General features: G+C 42.0%; 1 long non-coding RNA gene across 1 annotated transcript in view; it reads right to left on the bottom strand.

Moving 5' to 3' along the window:
- Window positions 1-20719, bottom strand: part of LOC134353425 (uncharacterized) — a 60153-nt gene that overhangs the window by 19998 nt on the left and 19436 nt on the right. Inside the window, exon 3 of the long non-coding RNA XR_010019622.1 lies at window positions 2412-2563. This is a non-coding gene — a long non-coding RNA (uncharacterized LOC134353425). The remainder of the gene's footprint in view (window positions 1-2411; window positions 2564-20719) is intronic.

Below are 20719 nucleotides of genomic sequence, written 5' to 3'. Positions count from 1 at the left end.
ACACATGAAAGATTCTGAAAATGCTGGAAAACTTAAACAACACACACTAAATGATGGATGAACTCAGAAAATCAGGCAGCATCTATGGAAGGCAAAAAGAAAACAACATTTCAGGCTGAAACCCTTCATTCTTCCATAGAAAGGAAGGGGCAGAACCCAGAATAAGAAGGTGGTGGGGGGTGTGAGGAGTATAAGCTAGCAGGTTATCCGTGAGACCAGTTGAGGAGGAAGTAAGAAGCTGGAAGGTGATAGGTGGAAAAGATAAAGAGCTGAAGAAGAAGGAATCGAATGGGAGAGGGCAGTGGACCATGGAAGAAACGGAAGGAGGAGGGGTGAGAAGGGAATCAGAATGGAGAATGGAAAAAGAGAGGTGGGGAGAAATTACTGGAACTCATTCTCCCACAGTTTTGAAAAAGAATTGGATAGATATCTCAGGGATAAAACAATACAGGGCTACAAACTGAGAGCAGATGAAAGGAATAGTCTGGATCGATTTACAAGGAGATGGCATGGTAACATAGCAGCTAATCCTGCCTCACACCTCCAATGACCAAGACTGGGTCCTGATGTCGAGTGCCATTTATGTAGAGTTTGGACGTTCTATCTGTGACCGCGATGACCTTCCCTCAGCTGCTCTGTTTCTCTTTCACATCTGGAAACATGTTGCTGTGTTAAAAGGCTCCTGTAAATTATTCCTGGTGTAGGGGATTGGCAAGAAAATTAGAGAGAATCTTAATGGATATGTGGACATATGCACTGTGTACGGATATGGTGTCCCTGCATTAAGAAAAAACATCATTAAACTGGAAAGGGTGCAAAGAAGATATACAAGGATGCTACCAGGACTAGAGAGGCTGAGTTCCAGGGAAAGTTTGGGATGCTAGGACTTTATTCTTTGGAATTTAAGAGATTGAGGCGTAACCTTATAGAAGTGTATAAAATTATGATGGGCATAGATAGTGTAAATGCACACAGTATTTTTCTTTGGGAGGGGGAACTAGAATCTAGAGGGTGCAAGTTTAAGTGAGAGGAAAAAGATTTTAAAGGGACCTTGGGTGGGACACAACTTACTTCACATCGAGGATGGTGCATATATAGAACAAGCTGCCAGGGCAAGTGGTTGAAACAGGTATGAAAACAAAGCTTAAAAAAAAACTAGGATAAAACTTAAAAAGCACTAGGATAAGTTCATACATTCATGGATAGGAACGATTTAGAGCAGGGGTTCCCAACTTGTGGTCTGTGGATCCCTCATTAATGGTAGGGGTCCAGGGCATAAAAAAGATTAAGAACCCCTGATTTAGAGGGAAGTGTCCCAAACACAGGCAAGTGGAACCAGCATAGTTAGCATGGATAAGTTTGGCTGAAATCCTTTTCCTGTTGTGTTACTCTGCGACCCAGAAGAAACTTGATGGGCTTGAATGGTTTTCTTCTGTATCATCGTGTGTAATTTGCTGCTTTGGTGAACTAAACAGCCTCTTTCTGTGCAGTGTGGTCTGACAATTTTCTACACTATAGGTTTCCACAGAAGTCTCTTCATTTGAGTATTAATCATTTTGTGTTGAAGTTGTGCTGAGATCGTTTGGACATACATTTAATTAGACTTCATTGCTGGTGTAATCCATAAGTATTTCTGATTAATTCACTCCTGTAGCCTAATGCCTTTGTTCACACTTTATTTTTAAGCTTCAATTCATTAGCAGATGACAATATTGATCTTTAATACGCTTAAATTCGAAGCGACTAAAATAACCCTTTTTTGCAAATTTTGTTTAGACTATAGGTTTAAGTCAAAAGTTATTTAGTATATGGTCTTGGAACTAGCCAAGAGGATGCTTAGAGCTATGTGTACAACCAGTCCTATAAACCAAGCAAACAACAGGAATTCTGCAGATGCTGGAAATTCAAGCAACACACATCAAAGTTGCTGGTGAACGCAGCAGGCCAAGCAGCATCTGTAGGAAGAGGTGCAGTCGACGTTTCAGGCCGAGACCCTTCGTCAGGACTAACTGAAGGAAGAGTCAGTTCCTTCAGTTAGTCCTGACGAAGGGTCTCGGCCTGAAATGTCGACTGCACCTCTTCCTACAGATGCTGCTTGGCCCGCTGCGTTCACCAGCAACTTTGATGTGTGTTGCTATAAACCAAGCAGCTTGGGCGCAACTCTGGAAATATGGGGTTCACTTGTCTTGATTCCATAAGACCATAAGAGCAGAATTAGGCTATTTGGCCCATCGAGTCTGCTTCTCCATTCAACCATGGCTTATTTATTTTCCCTCTCAACCGCATTCTCTTGCCTTCTCCCCATAACCTTTGGCGCCTTTGTTAATTAAGAACCTATCATCCTCTGCCTTATATGTAACAAATGACTTAGCCTGTATAGCCATTTGTGGCAATGAATTCCACAGACTCACCACCATCTGGCTAAAGAAGGTTCTCCTCATCTCTGCTGTAAAGGGATGTCCTTTTATTCTGAGGCTGTGCCCTCTGTTCCTGGACTCTCCCACTACTGGAAACATCCTTTCTATGTCCACTGTATCTCGGTCTTTCAGTATTCATGTTTCCTCTGAAAAGAAAACGTTTGAGCTGTCAGTGAAGCCAACATTGATTCTATGGAGTAAATTTATGTATGTTGGAATATGTAAGAAATGTTGAAGTGACTGCTCATTCAGGGACCTTTAATCATTCATTCAATGTATACATATCATCTCTGAGAAGACAATCTCCTAAATCTTCCCCATTCCCATTAGCCTCCCATTCCCTATATTCAACAAGATTCTGCCATAGTCTACTATCCTCTCCTATCAGATTCCTTCTTCTTTGGGTTTTACTTTATCCACATATCACATCAGCTGCTTACTTCATATAATTTGAACACTTCAGCAGAGGAAAAGGCCCTTCAGTTCACAATGTCTGAGTCAGACATACAGTAATGCTAAATTAACCAAATCTCTTCAGCCTGCATCTGATCCATGTCCTTCTATTTTCTGCATACACATGCATTAATCTAAAACCTCTAAAACACCACAATTGTATCTTCTTCCACCACTATTCTTGGTAGATCTGTTCCAGACATTTATGACTCTGTGTATAAACTTGCCTTGCACATCTCCTTCAAACTATCTCCCACCCACCAATACAAATACATGTCCTTCAGTATTTGACATTTCTGCCCTGGGGCAAAGATTCTGATTACCTACCCTATCAATGTTTCTCATAATTTTATAAAGTTCCATCAGGTATCCTTTCAACCTCCAATGATACAGAGAGGGGTCAGTGATAGAAAAGGTGAGTAACTTCAATTTATTGGCCATCAATATCTCAGGGAACCAATTCTGGGCCCAACATATTGATGCAATCATGAAGAAAGCATCCCAGCAGCTATACTTCATTGAGTTTGAGGAGATTTGGTATGTTACCAAAAAAACTCTTGCAAATTTGTACAGCTGTACAGTGAAGAGCATTCTTGCTGGTTGCATCACCACCAGGTATGGAGGCTCCAATGTGGAGGATTGAGAAAAGCTGCATGGGGTTGTAGCTTCAGCCAACTCTATCATGGGCACAAGCCTTCCCACCATCGAGGACATTGTCAAAAATTGCTAAGACAAGAAGGCAGCATCCATCATTAAGGACATTCACCATCCAGGACATGACTTAAAGTTCAAAGTTCATAGTAAAATTTATTATTGGAATATGTACATGTCACCGCATAAAACCCTGAGATTCTTTTTCCTGTGGGCATACTCAGCAAATCTCCAGAATAGTAACTGTAATAGTAATCGCCTTCCCTTTTTTAATATTAGGCATCTTTTTAATATCCTATATTCATCTTCATCAGGGATTCCTGAATGAGTTATTTCTCTTGATGCTGAAAAGGCATTTGACTGGGTGGAGTGGCACTATTTATTTGCCGTTTTAGAAAAATTTGATTTTGGATATAATTTTATTAAGTGGAATAAGATACTATGTTCTCATCCAATTGCTTCAGTTTTGACTAATTCTCAGCAATCCCAACCATTTGACCTTAAATGTGGCACCGGGCAAGGATGCCCTTTAAGTCCTCTGCTACTTGATCTGGCAATCGAGCCATTGGCAATTGTGTTTCGCAGTTGTACTGAGCTGACTGGGATTTGGAGGGGCAGTCTTGAGCACAAAGTCTCTCCATACACCGATGATTTGTTACTTTTTATACCAAAATCGACCACCTCCTTACCTTTGATGTTTTCACTTCTTAATAAATTTGGTCCATTATCTGGATACAAACTTAATCTACGTAAGGTTGAACTTTTTCCGATAAATAAGGAAGCACAGGCATTAGAATTTCAAAATCTCCCTTTTAAAGTAGTAAACAATTGTTTTACTTATCATGGTATTATGGTAACAAGGAATTATAATCGCTTTTTTGATGAGAATTTCAATAATCTTTTAAATTCTACAAAACAGAGTCTAGCACAATGGTCACCTCTGTCTATGTCTTTAATTGGGCGAATTAATGTAATTAAAATGTATATTCTTGCTAAATTTTTATACTTATTTCAATCTTTACCTATATTTATTCCTAAATTTTTTTTTTGATTCCTTAGATTCTGTTATCTTGTCATACCTATGGAAGGGTAAACAGCCTCAACTTAATAAAGCTCATCTTCAAAAGCCTAAAAGAGAAAGTGGCTTGACGTTGCCTAATTTTCATTCATACTATTGGGCAGCCAATATTCACAATATTATCTTTTGGTCCTACTTTTATAATCAGTCTATTTGTCCAACATGGGTGGCAATGGAATTGAACGCTTATAAGAAATTATCCATTTCAGCTTTACTTGGATTTATACTTCCTTGCCACTTGCTAAAATCTATTATTAATCCTGTAATCAGGCATACTCTGAGAATATGGGCTCAATTTAGAAAATATCATGGCTTTTATAGTTTTTCCCTTTATAGTCCTATTCTATACAATCATTTATTTCAACATTCTGTGCAGGATTCCGTATTCCAAGACTGGTGTAGGAGAGGTATCAGGTGTTTTGAAGATCTTTTTATAGACCATCGGTTTGCGACTTTTGAACAGTTGTCCACAAAGTTGAATTTACCGAATACTCATTTTTTTAGATATCTTCAAATTAGACATTTCATTAGCCCTTTAATACCACATTTTCCTGAACAACCTGATAAAAATGTTGTAGACTTGTTTCTTCAAATGAACCCCTTGGGTAAAAGTTTAATTTCTATTATTCGTTTCAAATTTATGAATCTCAGACAAGCCCTTCGTGATAAAATTAAAACTGCTTGGGAGCATGACTTAGGTTTTTCTTTGTCCGATGAGGTTTGGGATTCAATTCTTAAGTCAGTCAATTCAATTTCTTTATGTGGTCGTCATTGTCTTTTGCAGTTTAAAGTCATCCACAGGACTCATATGTCTAAAACCAAACTGGCGATGTTCTATCCTGATACTAGTCCCTGGTGTGACAAATGCAAAGGAGGTGAGGCTTCCCTTATTCATATGTATTGGGCCTGTCCTACTTTGGAAAAATTTTGGAAAGATGTTTTTTTAACTTTATCTTCTATATTAAATTGTCATTTGGAACTTGATCCTTTGATTTCTCTTTTCGGTATTTCTTGAGACCTTGATAAGCATTTGATCCCGGCTAAACGATGAACATTGTCTTTTGCCTCTCTTTTAGCTAGACGTGCAGTACTCCTTAAGTGGAGAGATGTAGTTCCCCCTACCCATGTTCAATGGCTTGGGGATATTATGTCTTGTTTAGATTTTGAAAAGATTTACTATAGAGGGATAGCTCAAGCGAAACGGCCAGTGGAAAGCGGCCAGTGCGTGAGTGCGCCAGTGAAGGAGTGGAGCTTTGAGGCTTTGACTTGAGAGATTCTGGCAGTTTTAGCAGTTGGTCTCTGCAATCAAGTCAATCAAGATTCGAATAGATCAGCAGAAAGCCGTTGATTAGACAATCAAGATTTGAATAGCTCAAGCTCAGCAGAAAGCAGCTGATTGGGCAGTCGAGGTCAGGTGACCAAACATTTTGAAAAGCTCAAACAGATAAATAGAGGGATAGCTCAAGCGAAGCGGCCAGTGCGTGAGTGGGCCAGTGAAGGAGTGGAGCTTCGAGGCTTCGACAAGAAGAGGCAGAGGATGAGCTAGCTCGCAGTTAGTTTTTACAATGTCTCCTGAGACGGTGATGTGCCTCTCATGTGAGATGTGGCAGTCTTGGGGGAACTCCCCTCTCCCGTAGAGTCACATCTGCCAGAAGTGCATACAGCTGGGCAATCTGGAAGACCGTGTAAGGAATCTGGAGCAGCAGCTGGATGACCTTTGACTCATAAGGGAGAATGAGGCAGTCATAGATGAGAGCTACAGGGAGGTAGTCACACCTAGGCTGTCGGAAGCAGGTCGTTGGGTGACAGTCAGAGGGGGGAAAGCGAAGGTGAGCAGACAGGTAGTGCAGAGCACCCCTGTAGCCATTCCCCTGAATAATAAGTTTACCGTCCTGGATACTGTTGGCGGGGATGACCGACCAGGTGTGAGCCATGGTGGCAGGGCCTCCGGCACTGAGTCTGACCCTGTGGTGCAGAAGGGTGGGACGGAGAAGAGGAGAGCTGTCGTCATTCGAGACTCTATAGTCAGGGGAGCAGACAGGAGATTTTGTGGACGTGAAAAGGACACCCGCATGGTTTGTTGCCTCCTGGGTGCCAGGGTCCGGGATGTCTCTGACCGGGTGCACGATATCCTGGTACGAGAGGGAAAGCAACCAGAAGTCGTGATACATGTTGGGACCAACGACATAGGCAGGAAGAGGGATGAGGTCCTGAAGTGTGAGTTTTGAGAACTTGGCAGAAGGCTGAAGAACAGGACCTCAAGGGTGGCGTTCTCAGGATTGCTGCCAGTGCTACGTGACAGTGATGGTAAGAATTGGAGGAGATGGCAGTTGAATGCGTGGCTGAGGAGTTGGTGCAGGGAGCAGGGTTTTAGATTTTTAGAACATTGGGATCTCTTCTGGGGAAGGTGGGACAGATTGGATGGGTTGCACCTGAACTCGAGGGGGAGCAATATCCTTGCAGGTAGGTTTGCTAGCATGGTTCGGGAGGGTTTAAACTAATTTGCGAGGGGGAATGGGATTCAGAGCGATAGAGCAGTGAAAGAAGTGCATGGAGTAAAGCCGGATCTAACATACAGAGAGGCTATGAGGAAAGAGAAGCAGAATAAATGGTGTAAAGACAGTAAGGTAGAAGGGCTGAAATGTGTGTACCTCAATGCAAGAAGCATCAGCAACAAAGGTGATGAACTGAGAACTTGGATACATACATGGAATTGTGATGTAGTGGCCATTACAGAGACTTGGTTGGCACCAGGGCAGGAATGGATACTCAATATTCCTGGATTTCAGTGCTTTAAAAGGGATAGAGAGGGTGGAAAAAGGGGAGGAGGGGTGGCATTACTGGTCAGGGATATTATTAGAGCTACAGAAAGGATGGGTAATGTAGCAGGATCCTCTTTTGAGTCAATATGGGTGGAAGTCAGGAACAGGAAGGGAGCAGTTACTCTACTGGGGGTATTCTATAGGCCCCCTGGTAGCAGCAGAGATACAGAGGAGCAGATTGGGAGGCAGATTTTGGAAAGGTGCTAAAATAACAGGGTTGTTATCATGGGTGACTTTAACTTACCAAATATTGATTGGCACCTGATTAGTTCCAAGGGTTTAAATGGGGCAGAGTTTGTTAAGTGTGTCCAGGATGGATTCTTGTCACAGTACGTGGACAGGCCGACCGGGGGAATGCCATACTAGATCTAGTACTAGGTAATGAACCGGGTCAGGTCACAGATCTCTCAGTGGATGAGCATCTGGGGGACAGTGACCACCGCTCCCTGGCCTTTAGCATTATCATGGAAAAGGACAGAATCAGAGAGCACAGGAAAATTTTTAATTGGAGAAGGGCAAATTATGAGGCTATAAGGCTAGAACTTGCGGGTGTGAATTGGGATGATGTTTTTGCAGGGAAATGTACTATGGATATGTGGTCAATATTTAAAGGTCTCTTGCGGGATGTTAGGGATAAATTTGTCCTGGTGAGGAAGATAAAGAATGGTAGGGTGAAGGAACCATGCGTGACAAGTGAGGTGGAAAATCTAGTCAGGTGGATCCAGGGAAGTTTGGCCATGTGGATTCAGAATTGGCTTGCCTGCAGAAGGCAGAGGGTGGTGGTGGAGGGAGTACATTCAGATTGGAGGATTGTGACTAGTGGTGTCCCACAAGGATCTGTTCTGGGACCTCTACTTTTCGTTATTTTTATTAACGACCTGGATGTGTGGGTAGAAGGGTGGGTTGGCAAGTTTGCAGACGACACAAAGGTTGGTGGTGTTGTAGGTAGTGTAGAGGATTGTCAAAGATTGCAGAGAGACATTGATAGGATGCAGAAGTGGGCTGAGAAGTGGCAGTTGGAGTTCAACCCGGAGAAGTGTGAGGTGGTACACTTTGGAAGGACAAACTCCAAGGCAGAGTACACAGTAAATGGCTGGATACTTAGTAGTGTGGAGGGGCAGAGGGATCTCGGGGTACATGTCTACAGATCCCTGAAAGTTGCCTCACAGGTGGATAGGGTAGTTAAGAAAGCTTATGGGGTGTTAGCTTTCATAAGTCGAGGGATAGAGTTTCAGAGTCGCGATGTAATGATGCAGCTCTATAGAACTCTAGTTAGGCCACACTTGGAGTACTGCGTCCAGTTCTGGTCACCTCACTATAGGAAGGATGTGGAAGCATTGGAAAGGGTACAGAGCAGATTTACCAGGATGCTTCCTGGTTTAGAGAGTATGCATTATGATCAGAGATTAAGGGAGCTAGGGCTTTACTCTTTGGAGAGAAGGAGGATGAGAGGAGACATGATAGAGGTGTACAAGATAATAAGAGGAATAGATAGAGTGGATAGCCAGCGCCTCTTCCCCAGGGCACTACTGCTCAATACAAGAGGACATGGCTTTAAGGTAAGGGGTGGGAAGTTCAAGGGGGATATTAGAGGAAGGTTTTTTACTCAGAGAGTGGTTGGTGCATGGAATGCACTACCTGAGTCAGTGGTGGAGGCAGATACAATAGTGAAGTTTCAGCAACTACTAGACAGGTATATGGAGGAATTTAAGGTGGGAGCTTATATGGGAGGCAGGGTTTGAGGGTCAGCACAACATTGAGGGCCGAAGGGCCTGTACTGTGCTGTACTAGTCTATGTTCTATGTTCACTTTTTGATTCGGACATAAAGTTCCATAAGGTGTGGGGACCTTTTCTTGAATATTTTCATAATTCTCACCTAGATTGACAGGTGTATTTTTTTTCTTCCCTTAATATTCAGATCCTGCATTTCCAGCTGTCTTTGATTAGGTAGGAGGCTGCTTTTTTTATTATTATTCATTTCTCTTTTTACTACAATATATAGTTCTGGGGTGACAAAAGTTTATCTCAAATGCCCTTTCAAATATTTATGCTTATAATACAATGGTTGGCTTGGGGTTGGTTAGTGGGTGGGTTGGGTGCTTTCCTTTTTATTTTTTCATTTTTAATACGGGTGACTTGCTCATTTGTTAAGATATGTATTATTGCTTTTTTGTCTGTATTGCAATGATCCTCTATTTATACTATTGATTTTTTCTTCTATGCTGTAGTTTGTAGAAAATCATAAATAAAATATTAAAATAAGAACAGTAACTGTAAACAGGATCAATGAAAGAGCAAGAGCACAGAAGACAACACACTGTTGAAATGCAACTATAAATAAATAGCAATAAATAATAAGAGCATGAAATAACAAGATAAAGTGTCCTTAAACTGAGATCATTTTTTTGTGGAACATCTCAACAGATGAGTGTAATTATCCTCCTTTGTTCAAGAGCCTGGTGGTTGAGGGGTCATAACTGTTCTTGAACGTGGTGCGAGTCCTGAGGCACCTGTACCTCCTGCCTGATGGCAGCAGCGAGAAAAGAGTTTGGCCTGGGTGGTGAGGATCTTTGATGATGGATGCTACTTTTCTACAGTAACATTTCATGTCGATGTGCTCTATGGTTGGGAAGGTTTTATTCGTGATGTACTGGGCAAAAGCCACAACCATTTGTGGGATTTTCCACTCAAGGACCTGGTGTTCCCATACCAGACCATAATGTAGCATGTCAGTACACTTTCCACCACACATCTATAGAAGTTTGTCAAGGTTTTTGATAAGATATTGAATCTCCACAGCCTTCTAAGGAAGCAGAGGCTCTGTCATGTTTTCTTTGCAATTACTTTTGTATGATGGGTCCAGGACAGTGTCACAACCACGAATTCAGCAGTACAGCAGATTTGGCAATTGCTCTTGTAAATATGCAAGTGTCAGCTAATTATTATTTCATTGTGATGGTATTTAACACCATTCTTTTCGTCGTAGTGCTTCTTGAGACTTGAGCAAAGTACAGCAACATTTCACTGCTTTCTTGCATTCGGTCTTGCCTGAGAAATTGGAATGTCGCGTCAACTGACTTTGAAGACTAGTGGCAAACAACAGGAATTCTGCAGATGCTGGAAATTCAAGCAACATACATCAAAGTTGCTGGTGAACGCAGCAGGCGTCGACTGCGCCTCTTCCTATAGATGCTGCTTGGCCTGCTGCGTTCACCAGCAACTTTGATGTATGTTGCTTGAAGACTAGTGGCATTCGTTTTATATTTAGTTATTTCTTTCAGCTGCAGTGTTGGCTTCATTTTCCATTTGAAAGTTTTAGTCAATGGCCCTGTTTGGCCTAGTGTTTATTGTTTTCTGTTCCCTCTAACTGCTCATATTAAAGTCTATGAACTATCTACCCGCTTCAGTGTCTCTCGCTGTGCACTTGGGCCGTATCTGAACGTAATGACAGACCGGTGCTCTGAGATAGTGACACGCAGGAATTTAAAGTTACTGACTCTCTCCACCTCTGATCCTCTGATGAGGACTGGCTCATGGACCTCTGGTTTCCCTCTGCTGAAGTTTACAATCAGTTCCTTGGTCTTGCTGACATTGAGTGAGAGGTTGTTGTTATGACAATACACAGACAAATTTTCAATTTCCTTCCTGGATGTTGATTCATCACTATCTTTGATACAGCCCACAACAGTGGTGTCATCAGCAAACTTAATTATGGTGTTGGACCCCTTCTCATTGTTGCCATCAAGAAGAAGGTGCAGGAACCTGAAGACCTGAACACAGCATTTTAGAAACAGCTCATTCCCCTCAACCAACAGATTTTTGAATACTCCGTGAACAGTACCTCATTACTCCTCTTTTGAACTATTTATTGATTTATTATGTAAAGTATATTTTTCATATCTTGCACTCTACTGGTGCCTAGAAACAATAAATTTCACGACACATTCCCACCTTAGAACCATAGAACCATAGAACATTACAGCACAGAAACAGGCCTTTTGGCCCTTCTTGGCTGTGCCGAACCATTTTCTGCCTAGTCCCACTGACCTGCACCTGGACCATATCCCTCCATACACCTCTCACCCATGTACCTGTCCAAGTTTTTCGTAAATGTTAAAATTGAGCCCTCATTTACCACTTCATCTGGCAGCTCATTCCACACTCCCACCGCTATCTGTGTGAAGAAGCCCCCCCCATGTTCCCTTCAAACTTTTCTCCCTTCACCCTTAACCCATGTCCTCTGGTTTTTTTCTCCCCTAGCCTCAGTGGAAAAAGCCTGCTTGCATTCACTCTATCTCTACCCATTATAATTTAATGTACCTCTATCAAACCTCCCCTCATTCTTCTATGCTCCAGGGAATAAAGTCCTAACCTATTTCCCTGTAACTCAGTTTCTGAAGTCCCGGCAACATCCTTGTAAACCTTCTCTGCACTCTTTCAACCTTATTAATATCCTTCCTGTAATTTGGTGACCAAAACTGTACACAATACTCCAAATTTGGCCTCACCAGTGCCTTATACAACCTCACCATAATATTCCAACTCTTATACTCAATACTTTGATTTATAAAGGCCAATGTACCAAAAGCTTTCTTTACGACCCTATCTACCTGTGACGCTACTTTTAGGGAATTTTGTATCTGTATTCCCAGATCCCTCAGTTCTACTGTACTCCTCAGTGCCTTACCATTTACCCTGTATGTTCTACCTTGGTTTGTCCTTCCAAAGTGCAATACCTCACACTTTTCCGTATTGAACTCCATCTGCCATTTTTCAGCCCATTTTTCAGCCCATTTTTCCAGCAGGTCCAAATCGCTCTGAGAGCTTTGAAAACCTTCCTCACTGTCCACGACACCTCCAATCTTTGTATCATCAGCAAATTTGCTGATCCAGTTTACCACATTATCATCCAGATCATTGCTATAGATGACAAATAACAATGGACCCAGCACTGATCCCTGCGGAACACCACTAGTCACAGGCCTCCACTCAGAGAAGCAATCCTCCACTACCACTCTCTGGCTTCTTCCATTGAGCCAATGTTTAATCCAATTTACTACCTCTCCATGTATATCTGGCAACTAAATCTTCCTAACTAACCTCCCATGCGGGCCCTTGTCAAAGGCCTTACTGAAGTTCATGTAGAAAACATCCACTGCATTGCCTTCATCCACTTCCCTGGTAACCTCCTCGAAAAACTCTAATAGATTGGTTAAACATGACCTATCACTCACAAAGCCATGTTGACTCTCCCTAATAAGTCCCTGTCTATCCAAATACTTGTAGATCCTATCTCTCAGTGCTCCTTCCAATAATTTACCTACTACAGACATCAAGCTTACCGGCCTATTATTTCCTGGATTACTTTTAGAGCCTTTTTTAAATAACAGAACAACATGAGCTATCCTCCAGTCCTCCTGCACCTCACTCGTAGATACCGACATTTTAAATATATCTGCCAGGGCTCCTGAAATTTCAACACTAGTCTCCTTCAAGTTCGGAGGGAATACCTTGTCAGGTCCTGGGGATTTATCTACTCTGATTTGCCTCAAGATAACAAGCACCTCCTCCTCCTCAATCTGTATAGGTTCCATAACCTCACTACTTGTTTGCCTTATTTCCATTGTCTCCATGCCAGTTTCCTTAGTAAATACAGATGCAAAAAACCCATTTAAGATCTCCCCCATTTCTTTTGGTTCCATACATAGTCGACCAATCTGATCTTCAAGAGGACCAATTTTATTCCTTACTATCCTTTTGCTCTTAATATACCTGTAGAAGCTCTTTGGATTATCCTTCACCTTGACTGTCAAAGCAACCTCCTTTTAGCCCTCCTGATTTTTTTCTTAAGTATTTTTTTGCACTTTTTATACTCCTCAAGCACCTTATTTGCTCCCTATTTCCTATACATGTCATACATCTCTCTCTTCTTCTTTATCAGAGTTCCAATATCCCTTGAGAACCAAGGTTCCTTATTCTTATTCACTTTGCCTTTAATCCTGACAGGAACATACAAACTCTGCACTCTCAAAATTTCTCTTTTGAAGGCCTCCCACTTACCAATCACATCCTTGCTAGAGAACAACCTGTCCCAATCCACGCTTTTTAAATCCTTTCTCGTTTCTACAAATTTGGCCTTTTTCCAGTTTAGAACCTCAACACGAGGACCAGATATATCTTTATCTATGATCAAGTTGAAACTAATAGTGTTATGATCACTGGAACCAAAGTGTTCCCCTACACACACTTCCGTCACCTGTCCTAACTTGTTTCCTAATAGGAGATCTAATATGGCATCCTCTCTAGTTGGTACCTCTATATATTGATTTAGAAAACTTTCCTGAACACATTTTACAAACTCTAACCTGTCTAGACCTTTAACAGTATGGGAATCCTAATCAATATGTGGAAAATTAAAATCACCTACTATCACAACTTCATGTTTCCTGCACTTGTCTGCTATCTCTCTGCAGATTTGCTCCTCCAATTCTCACTGACTATTGGGTGGTCTATAATACAAGCCCATTAATGTGATCATACCTTTCCTGTTTCTCAGCTCCACCCATATGGCCTCGGTAGACAAACCCTCTAATCTGTCCTGCCTGAGCACTGCTGTAACATTTTCCCTGACTAGCAATGCCACACTCCCATCCTTCATTCCTCTGCCTCTATCACATCTGAAACATCGGAACCCTAGAACATTAAGCTGCCAGTCCTGCCCCTCCTGTAGCCAAGCTTCACTACTGGCTATAATGTCGTAATTCCATGTGTCAATCCATGCCCTCAGCTCGTCAGCCTTCCCCACAATACTCCTTGCATTGAAATAGACACACCTCAGAAGATTATTACCACCACACACAACCCTTCTATTTGTGACTTTGCATGAACTTTTAACATCATTTATTTTCACCCCCGCTCCACTATCTGTTCAGTAATTAGTACCTTCTTCAGTAATTAGTTGAACCACCTCTTGCAGCTATTACAGCTAGTAGTCTTTTTGGATAAGTCTCTATTAGCTTTGCACAATTAGCTAGAGCAAGATTTTCCCATTTTTCCCTGCAAAATTGCCCAAGTTGCAGGTGGTTGGGGAGTGGTTGAGATCTTATCAGAGATGTTTGATAGGGTTAAGGTCAGTACTCTGACTGGGGCACTCAAGGACATCAATTGTCTTCATTTAATGCCGGTCCATGGTAGCTCTGTCAGTGTGCTTTGGGTAGTTGTTCTGCTGAAAGACAAACTTCATTCCATGTTTAAATTTTCAGGCAGAGGGTAGCAGGTTTTTATCCAGGATCTTTCTGTATTTAGCAGCATTCATCTTCCCATCAGTTCTGACCACATTTCCAATCCCTGCTGATGAAAAGTATCTCCAAAGCACGATGCTACCCCCTTCACACTTTACAGTTTTCTGGATGATGTGCCGTATTAGATTTATGCCACAAGTATCCTGTAGTGTCGAGGCCAAAAAGTTCCACTTTGGTCTCCTCTGACCACTAGACCTTTTCCACATCTTTACAGTATCTTCTAAGTTACACTTTGCAAAGTCCTTACGGGCAAAGATATACTTGTAGCGATGCGCTACACGCAGAGCTAGAAATAACGACACGCAGTCTGTAAGTCGCTCTCGAGACTCGTTTATTCAAACTTCGTGGCACTGGCTTTTAAGCAGTTCCCTTCCAGCCTTCTCCGGGTGGAAATGACGTCAGAGGTGCATTACAAAAGTCTCTCCCTGTGCGCGGGCTATTTGGTGAGCTGGTTCGCTTGTGTAGAAAGTGGGTCGCCACATACTTTTATTTTCTTCTGTCCTGATGTACCACGCCATGTGCCTCTGCAACCAAAACACCATTCTCCATAACTTCCGCCATCTCTAAAGGGATCCTACCACCAAACATATCTTTACTTTCCCCCGCCCCATCTCTGCTTTCTGAAGGGATCGCTCCCTCCATGATCCCCTTGTCCATTTGTCTCTCCCAACTAATGTCCCTCCTGGCACTTATCCCTGCAAGTGGCCCAAGTGCTACACCTGTCCATTCTCCTCCTCCTTTCCTCCTTCACCTCCACTCAGGACCCGAAACAGTCTTCCCAGCTGAGGCAATATTTCACATGCAAATTGGCTGGGGTTGTCTATTGTATTTAGTACTCCCGATGCAGCCTCCTCTGCGTTGATAAGACCCGTTGTAGTTCAGGGGACCACTTTGATGAGCACCTCTGCACCATCCACAAAAGGTGGAACTTCCCATTGGCCCGACATTTTAATTCTGATTCTGATTCCTGTTCGGACATGTCAGTCCATGGCCTCCTCTTGTGCCATGATGAGGCTACCCTCTGGGTAGAGGAGAAACACCTTATATTCTGTCTTGGTTGCCTCCAAGCTGATGGCATGATTATTAATTTCTTCTTCTTCTCCTCCTCCCCTCCCCTCTTGTTCTGTTTCCCACTCTGGCATCTTACCTCTGCTCTACCTGTCTATCCAATCCTCCCAGTGTCCCTTCCTCCTTCCCTTTCTTCTACGGTCCACTCTTCTCTTCTATCAGATTCCTTCCTCTCCAGCCCCTTACCTTTCCCACCCTAATGTGTCCCCTCCCCCCCCACCTTTTATTCTGGCATCTCCCCCCTTCCTTTTCAGTCCTGAAGAAGTGTCTCAGCTTGATATGTTGACTGTTCATATGTTTCCATGAATGCTGCTTGACCTGCTGAGTTTCTCCAGCATTTTGTGTGTGTTGCCTGGGTTGTAATACACATTTATGTGACCAAAGGGTTGGAGGGCTGATTACTTTTTCAAGGCTCTGTATGTCAGTGAAAATAAACCCAATTCTCATACTGAAACAATACATGTTTGCCCAACCTCTCCATATAGCTGTACTTTAGACAGCCTCCTGGTAAACATCCTGTAAAGCATTTCCTAAGCTTTCACATCCTTCCTGTAATCGGGGGGATCAGAATTCAATATGCTTTAATCCAAGTCCAAGTTTTAAATCCCTTATTTTTATTCTCAGCACCCCAACAATTGAAAGTAAGCACGCCACACACTTCCTTTATCACATTATCTACTTATGTGGCCTCTCACAGAATCAGAATCAGAATTAGGTTTAATTAGGGAGGAGGTACAGGAGCCTCAGTGATTCAGGAACAACTTTTTCCTCTCTGCCATCTGATTCCTAAATGGACATTGAACCCATGAACACTACCTCACTACTGTTTTTTTCTTATTTTGCACTACTTTTTAAATGTAACTATATATATATTTGCTGTAATTAACAGTTTTTATTATTATATATTGCAATGTACTGCTGTCACATAACAAAAATTTTTGTGACATACGCTGGTGATATCAACCCTGCCTCTGATATCACTGGCGTATCTCGTGAATTTGTTGTTTTGCAGCAGCAGTAAATTGCAATACATAATACTTGGATTTTCAGAAGACCTTTGACAAGGTGCCACACATGAGGCTGCTTAGCGAGCTACGAGTCCATGGTATTGCAGCAAAGATCCTAGCATGGATAAGGTAGTGACTAATTGGCAGGAGACAAAGAATGTGAATAAAGGGGGCCTTTTCTGGCTGACTGCTGGTGACTAGTGATGTTCCACAGGAGTCTGTGTTGGGACCGAATCTTTTTTACGTTATATGTTAATGATTTCTATGATTGTATTGATGGCTTTGTTGCAAAGTTTGCGGACTATATAAAGAAAGGTGGAGGGGTAGGTAGTAGGGGAAGTAGAATGGCTACAAAAGGACTTAGAAAGGACAGGAGAATGGGCAAAGAAATGGCAGATGGAATACAGTGCCTGGAAGTCTATGGTCATGCATTTTGGTAGAAGAAATGAAAGGGTTGACTATTTGCTAAATGGAGAGAAAATAAAAAAAACTGAGGTGCAAAAGGACTTGGGAGTCTTTATACAGGATACAGGCAGTTTTGAGCCCCTATCTTAGAAAGGATGTGCTAAAACTGGAGGGGGTTCAAAGGGGATTCATGAAGATGATTCCAGGATTGAATGGCTTGTCATGTGAAGAGCGTTTGATGGCTCTTGGCTTGTATTCACAAGAATTCAGAAGAATGAGGGGTGACCTCATTGAAACCTATCAAATGATAAAAGGCCTAGATAGAGTGGATGTGGAGAGGATGTTTCCTGTGGTGGGTGTGTCTAAGATTAGAGGACACAGCCTCAGAATAGAGGGACATCCTTTTAGAACAGAGATGAGGAGGAATTTCTTTAGCCAGAGAGTGGTGAATCTGTGGAATTCTTTCCACAGGCAACTGTGGATTCCAAGTCTCTATGTACATTTAAGGCAGAGGTTGATAAATTCTTGATTGGTCTGGGCATGAAGGGATACAGGGAGAAGGCAGGAGATGGTGGCTGAGGGGAAAATTAGATCAGCCATAATGAAATTGCGGAGCAGACTCGATGGGCCAAATGGCCCAATTCTGTTCCTATATCTTATGGTTTTATAATAATAAAAAAAATAAATTACAATAAGAAATATATATAAAAAGAAGTAAGTCATACAAAAAAAGAGGAAAAAAATATATAGTGAGATAATGTACATGGGATCATTGTCCATACAGAAATCAAATGGCAGAGGGGAAGAAGCTGTTCCTGAAATGTTGAGAGTGTGCCCTCAGGCTTCTGTATCTTCGTGATGATAGCAATGAGAAGAGGGCTTCATGAAGGTGCCCTTAATGATGGATGCCTTTTGACGTTTTTGAGGCATCGCCTTTTGAAGGTATCCTTGGGGAGGCTAATGTCTAGGATGGAACTGGTTGAGTTAAAACTTTGTGCAAATTTTTCTGATCCTATGAAGTGAACCTTCCACATCAGACAGTGATGCAACCAGTTAGCCTGCTCTCCATGGTGCATCTGTCAAAATTTGCGAGAGTCTTTGGTGACGTATCAAGTCTCTCAGAGGGCGATGGATTTAGACCACATGATCTTTCTGTACATCAGTGCTGTTAAGGGTCTTGCCATTAACCGCATACTTTTTCCTCCCATTAGTGGTAGATGTTACATCATCATAAAAAGGAAACTTTTCAAAACTTGATTCTAAAATGCTTGGAATTTTTTGAGTTCAGGACAGACAGAACAAAAAATGTAAATCTTTCTCTACTGTGGTAAAAGTTAAATGGTTAAATTTAATTATTTTTTAAAATATGTTCGCAGAATGACTTAATATTATTCTGTTGAAACCAATTACTTTTACTTTATTGATGAATTCAACTCCACTTTTGCTTTTAATTAAAATATCAGGCATGTAATAACATGGCACAATTTGAAAATTATGCTGAGTAATGCAATAAATGGTAGAGGAACTCAGCAGGTCTGGTGGCAGCGATGGAGGAGAATAAACAATTGATGTTTCAGTCTGAGACTCTTCATCAGTACTGGAAAAGAAGGGGGAAGAAGCCAGAATAAAAAGGTGGGAGGAGGGGAACGAATACAAGCTGGCAGGTAATTGATGAAGCCAGGTGAGGGGAAGGTGGATAGGTGGGGGGGGGGGGGATGAAGTAAGAAGCTGGGAGCTGATAGGTGGAAGAGGTTGAAGAAGAAGGAATCCGACAGGAGGGGGTTGTGGACCATGGGAGAAAGGGAAGGAAGAAGTGCTCCAGAGAAAGATGACGGACAGGTGAGGAGAAGAAAAGAAAAGAGCTAAGAAGGCAGCTTGAATGTGGAATGGAAAAAGATAAAAGGGGAAGGGGGAGAAATTGAAGTTCATTCTGTCAGGTTGGGGGCTACCCAAAACAAATATGAGGTTTTATGTGGTGTTTACATTTGAGGCACTGATGCATAAAAGTACAGATACTCGTAAATCCTCAATGTCTCTTGTAGCTTTGATAATGTGATAAAAAATGTTACCTAAGAAAATGTTCACTCAGTGTTCTGATTAAATTGAGTTGAAATTTAACAGTGTTCTGAATGTGGGATGATCTGTGGCACCCAAACCGATTGCTACCTTGATTTTTTTTTACGGCAGGACCACTGGATTCCCAAGTGGAGATGAAGTCCTTAAAAGCTTTGATGGATTCTGATAGATTCTGGATGGATTATTGAGAATGGAGTGATAGAATTTGGAAAAGCATTCAGTCTTAGGGCTGAGAGGAGCAGAATTTCTTCACTCACGGTTTGTGAGTCTTTGGGATGGTATTTGAGAATGTGCTGGTGAACTTACTTGGTGAATTGCAGACCAAGTGATTCCACTGTGCAGTTAGGATGGATGTTCCAGGATTTAGACTCAGACTCCATGAGGTCAAATGTTCATGGGTGTTGGGTTAACAACAGCAGTCAATGATGAGCTGTAATTGAACTGAAGGTTAGATTTCACTTGTGAAGTGTCATAGACCCTGGGTTAGTGATAATTGACCATAAAACCATGAATCATATGAGCAGAATTTGGCTATTTGGCCCATCAAGTCTATTTTACCATTCAGTCAAGGCTATTTTATTATTCCTCTCAACCCCAATCTCTCCCTCACCTTTGTCATCTTTACTAATTAAGAACCTATCAACCTCCATTTTAAATATACCCAATGACTTGGCCTCCACAGTCATCTGTTGCAATGAACTCCACAGAAGCACCGCCCTCTAGTTAAAGAAATTACTCCTCACCTCTGTTCCGAAGGGACATCCTTCTACTCTGAGGGTGTGTCCCCTGATTCTGAACTTACCCACTTTTGGAAGCATCCTCTGTATGTCCACTTTATCTGGCTATCAATATTTGATAGATATCAATGTGATCCCCCCTCATTCATTTAAACTGCAATGAGGTCCAGCCCAGAGCCACCAAACACTCCACTTGGACGATGTTTGCTACATTTAGCAAAAGTGCTGGTCCCACTATCACTGGCCACAACTGTAAAACAATTTCCAACATCCACATAACTTGTTGCCTGTTATACATCTGTGATGGACACTTAATTTTCTCCAGCTTCCCTCCTTCCTTATTCTGCCTCCTGAATCTCTGTGGTCTCACTTATCCAGAAACTTCTCACTATTCAGCTGTCCAGTTGAACTGAGCAATCTCACTGGGGTCTGGAAATGGAGGGGCCTTGCCAGTGCAAAAGATAGGAAATTCCGTGCTTCCAAAGATTCATGTCTCCCAGTGATCAGGTTCTTAGCAACAGAGTAATCAGGGAATGATTTCACTGATCTCAACACAGTTGGAAACAAAAAAAACGGAGAAAAAAATCTGATCACGAAATTGTACCTTCTAGCCTGAGGTGGGATGGTGGCATAGTGGTTAATGTAACACCTTACAGCACCCAACTGTAAGATTGGAGTTCAATTCCCACCACTGTATGTAAGG

This window comes from Mobula hypostoma, chromosome 10 (assembly GCF_963921235.1).
Source record: "Mobula hypostoma chromosome 10, sMobHyp1.1, whole genome shotgun sequence".
NCBI classification, from domain to species: Eukaryota; Metazoa; Chordata; class Chondrichthyes; order Myliobatiformes; family Myliobatidae; genus Mobula; species Mobula hypostoma.
Note: the sequence above shows the minus strand (reverse complement) of the source record. Positions and strands in the feature narration are given on the sequence as shown.